Genomic DNA, 6,000 nt, shown 5'->3' with positions numbered 1-6,000 from the left:
AAAGTTGGACCGTAACAAAGTTGCCAGATTTTATTTTGAGGAACAAATTTATTTATCTTTTGTGTCGAGGGGCGTTCGGTATTCTCATGCCTTGAAATAATTCCATGAGTGATTCGCGATTAAGGCGATGTAAACAAATCGTTTTATGGATTCTTTCGTAAGAATCGGTAGAATTATTTGAATCAAGTTTTTGGTAAAAAGCGATACGAAATTTTACCCAAAACAAAAGATAGTTTGGAATTCATTCCTTTTCATTGTTTAAAAGCAACGTGCCATTTGCGCTCATTTGCGAATTATTTTGTAAACAGGCAACAGTAAAGGGCAGATCAACATTGTTTTCAAAAAACAGGCGCATTTAAACAGGCGAAACTACAAACTAAACGAAAGATGAAAACAAGGCGAAATAGAGGTGGGCAAAATTCATTGTCATAATGCTTTAAGGCTCATTTCAAAAATGCTTAAAGAAAAAGGCAGATTTTAAGCATAATTGCACAAATTATCATACTAAATGTTATTCATTTCAATTTTAGTTACGATTTGAAAATGTGCAGTCGCCGTTCGATAACTGCAAGACTTTTAACTGCAAGACCGATAACTGCAACAACTTTGCAGTTATCGGACCGCAATCCGTCAAACCTGATGTTAAAGTCATATTTGATATTGAAGTGACAGATCTCGCGGGGGGATTCTAAATGCATTCAAAAGTGAAAATTGTTGAATCTGTCATCTCTATCTCTCAGATGGTCTCGAGGTACGATGCTGGCCTAACAAACCAGTCGTCGTAGGTTCGAGTCTCGGCTCGGGAGAAACTGTTAGTGTCAGTAGGATCGTAGCGCTAGCCCCGCAATTGTGCTGTACACTAAACAGTCGGCTGCGAACAGAAGGTCAAGTTCCGAATCGGAATGTAGCACAAAGGCTTTGCTTTGCTTAGCTTTTTAAATCTCTAGAAACATTTCAAAAGGACTCTTTCATTTTCCTCGATTTTTTTTTTCGATTTCGTTTACTTGTTGTCTCTTCATTCTAGTTGGGAGATCATAGATCTCCTCTATTAAGGGGGGACCCTACTCTGGAAAGTTGAAAAATAATGAATTTTCGTGATATTTTTTTCGGATGTTTAGAGAAAGGTGAGGTGTTCGGGAATTTCGGCTATGGATTAAGGTATATTTGAAGATGTATTTTGTGTACCGTGGGTGCAAATATAGTGAGTATTACGCTATTGGCAGTGTTTTTCTCGAAACCATGTTTTTTCAACTGGTGGTAAATTTTTCTCAGCATCTACTGAACCGATTTTGCTGAATTTTTTTTTAACATGTAAAAATGGATTATCTAACTTGTTACGTAGCCGTTTTTTGATATCTGAGTTTTTCAATGTTTTATGATTTTTAAAATAGTGATTTTTCATGAAAGAAAAAACAATTTTTTTATTAAAATGGCCGCCATTTTGGCAATTTTTGGAATTTTCAAAAACGGTTACGTAACAAGATAGATAATATGTTTCTATATACTGAAAAAAAATTTCAGCCCGATCGGTCTACTAGAAGCTGAGAAAAACTTACCACCAGTTAGGTACTGATTTAGAGAGAGCATCCACGTTCCCAGCTACCAGCAGTGTAATACTCACTATATTTAAATTCACGACATGGAAAATACATCTTCAAATATACCTTAATCAATAGCCAAAATAGCCAAACACTTCACTTTACTCTAGACAGCCAGAAAAAAACAAAAAAATCATGATTTTTCGACCTTCTAGAGTAGGGTCCCCCCTTAATCATTGAAGCAAAATCCACATGTTATGTGGTTCACTTCCCGTAATTATTATAATGAAAAAAAAAATCCCTCGTGCATAGATCATTGCACACGAAAAATAACCTCACTTTTCTGACACTTCCCACGGGTTTGTTTACAAGGTGTTCTATTCACTTTTTATATGATCGGAATGAAAATGAATGATACGAGTACGAAAAAGATGGGAAAACTCTCCGCCTATGCGAATTCGTTACTGTGATCTTTTGGTTTATTCTTGGAAACGCAATTTTCAACATGAAACTTCCACTTTTTTATTCTAGCCGAAAATTTTTCTATGTAAACAAACCCGCGATAACTGTCAAATCTCTTTCTTCTTCTTGTTTTGTGACGTCATCGTGCAATGATCTATTGTTTGGCTAGCATTCACATACTTAGTGAGGCAGTGCATAGTAGAGCACAGGGCCGGCGTCACATTGTTTTTCCGAGTGGGTAGTAAGAAATAGGGAAGACTCAAGGGTGACAGAGGCGTAGGGATGTTCATTGGCGCACACAATCAGCCTAAGAAATCGTGGACTACAGCACTCACGCGGATACCAAAAAATAAGTATTTGATTCATGTCGGTGAAAGCCACCAGTAGTTTAAATAAACATGTCTGTAAATGTATGTACTTATCTTAGACACCGAAGCAGCATTCAGTGAGTCAAGCATGCATGCCGCACCCGAGCGAGCACAAACAAACCGTTTCCATGATTATAGTTGCCGCTCTCTCGGCTTCTGCCGCTCAGCAGAACTTGCCATCGGTGACAAGCATATGTACAGCGTAACACTGGAGAAGAGGTTTCACTGTGATGAACTTTAGACATCTCCGCATGAACACGAACGCGTTCACCAATACAACACTGCGCGATTAGGACAGCCATTTGCAGAGCGACAAACTGTACAAGGAAACCTCAACTACAACTACAACTATCACACGAATTTCACATTTTTTGCACTATGCACCATAATCAAACGCGATTATTAGGGACGCGATAAGGGCATCCTTAACAGTGCGCTTCTATACCCCGTTTGGCAGCGCTCTATCATCACTTCATACCGTACCGGTCGCTGCTAAACGCGCTAGAGAAATAGTAGTCGGGCCTCAGGAAATCATTGCGCTCTCAAATTTGGCAGCCCGATAACAGCGCTGCTAAAGGTTTATGCTGAATGAAACGTCAAACTGAGACGATAGCAACGACCGGTGTGAAAACGGGTGAGTGAGCAAAATAGCCGCACTGTACACAGCCGTCATAACAACTTAAATAGTAGCGCACTGTTAAGGATGCCCTACACAAAGCGTCTACACACGGCGGACTTTCTCTCGAGTCTCTCCACTACTTAGCGAGGCAGTGCATAGTAGATCACAAACAATATTTTGTGACCTAGCGTTAAATAGACCATTTTACGAACTGACAGGTGTCACGGATCTTGCTGACATTGATGTTGCTTTTACTTGCGTTATGTCAGCGGTTCCGAGCTTTCTGTCAAAATTTCGTTCATGAATTGAGTTAGAAACGTCTCGTAAAATGGTCTATTATAGCGATGAACTTTATCTTCGCCTACATATTGGTTATGTAAAGTAGTTACTAAAACACAATAAATTATGATGCGGAAATATGAATATCAAATTGATCAACTGATTTATCGAAAAGCTTGCCTATTTTAGTTTTCTGCTATTTTTGCCACTATTCCATTAAAAAAATACATATCGACATCATTGAAAACAAAAATGGTAGTGACGGACCCCCCTCTGAATTTTGGCATGTGTCAAGTTTTGCACTTATCGAACGGGCATGGGCCATTTTACGAGACGTTTCTGAACTCAATTCATGAACGAATTTTGACTGAAAGCTCGGAACCGCTGACGTAACGCACATAAAAGCAACATCATCATCAGCAGGATCCGTGACACCTGTCAGTTCGTAAAATGGTCTATCCGATAACTGCAATGTTAACATGTTGCAGTTATCGAACGACGACTGTACTTGTAAATTTTCAAACTGATATTCCCCAATGTTTATGTTTTGCTAGTTGCGTCTACACAGAAAATAATATCGTTTTAGGATTGACAGCGCTCTGGTGGTTAAATTTACTATATCTTGTAAAAATAACTACACTTTTATTTGAGACAACTGTAGTGTAGTTAAATTAACCATGAAATTTTAACAACAATCTGTGATTAATTTTATGACAATTTTTAGCCTTTGTTGTAGCTTTTTGAATCAGTAAAAATAACTTCAATTCACTGCATACAAAATACGACTTTCATCGTATTGTAGTGAAACTTACAACTGAATTGTAGTTATTTCTCCCCGTTTTCGATTCGGTCGAAAAGACGCCATTTTTAAATAAACATTGTTCAGTAGTGAGTCGTTTTGGTGCTGTTGTAAATGTTTGTTCTGTTGTAATTTGTTTAACAAATCTTAAAAATATGAATCCGAAACCTGCCTAAAAAGGTGAAATCATCGTCGACGGCATGCTCAGTGACCCCTTTACATCACCCGTAAGTAGAAATATTCTGCAAAATATTCAATTTCTTAGAAACTCGTTTTGTTTATTTTATACCAGAATCAGATGAGAATCCTGCGCTTCAGAAACTCAAATTCCATTCTTCCGGAATGAATCCTCAAAGATCACACCAAATTCCCGAAACCAGATTCAGCAATCTTTACTGAAATTCTACAATAAAAACCATGTGCTGAAATTTAAGCGATATAAAAGTGTACTGAAAATTCAGCAATTTGTATTGCTTTACCAACATTCAGCAATCTTTCCTTTGATTACTGAATATACGGCAATATACTGTCAAAATGGAAAAAAATTGTGCCTGTTGTCAATATTTTCAGTCCGCGCGCGTAAAAAAGGCTTGTGCGCACAAAAAAAAAGGCATAAAAAAGGCTTGTAAGCCTTGAACGCCGACCGTTGAGACGTGCAGGAAGTGTTTGGTGAGTGGAAAAATTAATTAATCTTGTTTTCTTCAGTTCAGTGGAGGAAAATGGCTAAAGGACATCGAATTAACGGATCGGACTTGGGCGACATATTACTTGAGGTTCAAATGTATCTTTGTGACATGGTTGAAAGTTAATAAATAATCATTAAATAATAAGCAAAAAATCGACTTCCAACGTGTAAAATCTACACGAAGAATTCTCACTGAACTGATATTTTATTATTTTAACGGACGTTCGCTTGAAATTCAGTAATAGTCCGTCAAACATGAATGACATTTCACATTGCTGAAAATTCAGCAAAGTACCGTAAAAAAGAATGACATTTTACATTGCTGAAACATTCAGTAATATTTCATTGCTGAAATGATTACTGAAGTTTCAGCGTGGCAAAATTCAGTAAAAGATTAATGAATTTCAGTTAAAAAAAGGTGTATAAACAGGTAAGGTTAGGGTAAGTAAGGCAAATCTCTTAAAGGGCATTTTTTGTCAACATTGATGATGTAGAAGTCAAGAAACAATGCCCAACAATTAATGTTCGGTACATTTTTGCCTTTCTCCTAGAAAGGTATAGCAATCACTGCAAAAACTACACACTTAATTTATCTCGGCAAACTTCCTAACAGCTGATTGAGATCGGCGAAGTTTTTAACGAATGTCAGCAATATATTTCGACGAACCTTCAGCAAATATATCGATTTGCCGTAAACCAGCAAGTATTGACGTTTCGTTTGCCGAAGTTCTTGAAAATTCTGCCGAAAACTTGTAGAACATTTCGCTGAATTTATCAGCTGTTGAGTTCTCGGCAATAAAATCTAAGTGTGTAAAGGCATAAAAGTGCTCAAAGGGGCCGAATGTCGTATATCACTCGACTCAGTTCGACGAGCTGAGCATTTTGTGTATGTGTGTGTGTATGTGTATGTGTGTAACGCTCTGCCAGTCTCACTCGATTTTCTCAGAGATGGCTGGACCAATTTTCATGAAATTAATTGCAAATGAAAGGTCTAGTTGCCCCATAAGATCCTATTCAATTTTATTGTAATCGGATTTTTGGTTTAGAGGTTATGTTTAAAAATGTGAAAATCATGAAACATAATTATCTCAAAAACTACTCAACCGATTTGAACAAAATAAGTTTTAAATGAACGGACTACCTAAAAAACTCCTAACTTTTGAATTTCATAAAAATTAGACATGTGGTTCAAAAGTTATTTACAGAAACGTGTTCTGGAGAGTGTTTAATCTCACTCATGTTTCTCAGAG

Source organism: Wyeomyia smithii, chromosome 1 (assembly GCF_029784165.1).
Source record: "Wyeomyia smithii strain HCP4-BCI-WySm-NY-G18 chromosome 1, ASM2978416v1, whole genome shotgun sequence".
Lineage (NCBI taxonomy): Eukaryota > Metazoa > Arthropoda > Insecta > Diptera > Culicidae > Wyeomyia > Wyeomyia smithii.
The sequence above is the reverse complement of the archived record's forward strand: the minus strand, read 5'-3'. Positions refer to the sequence as shown.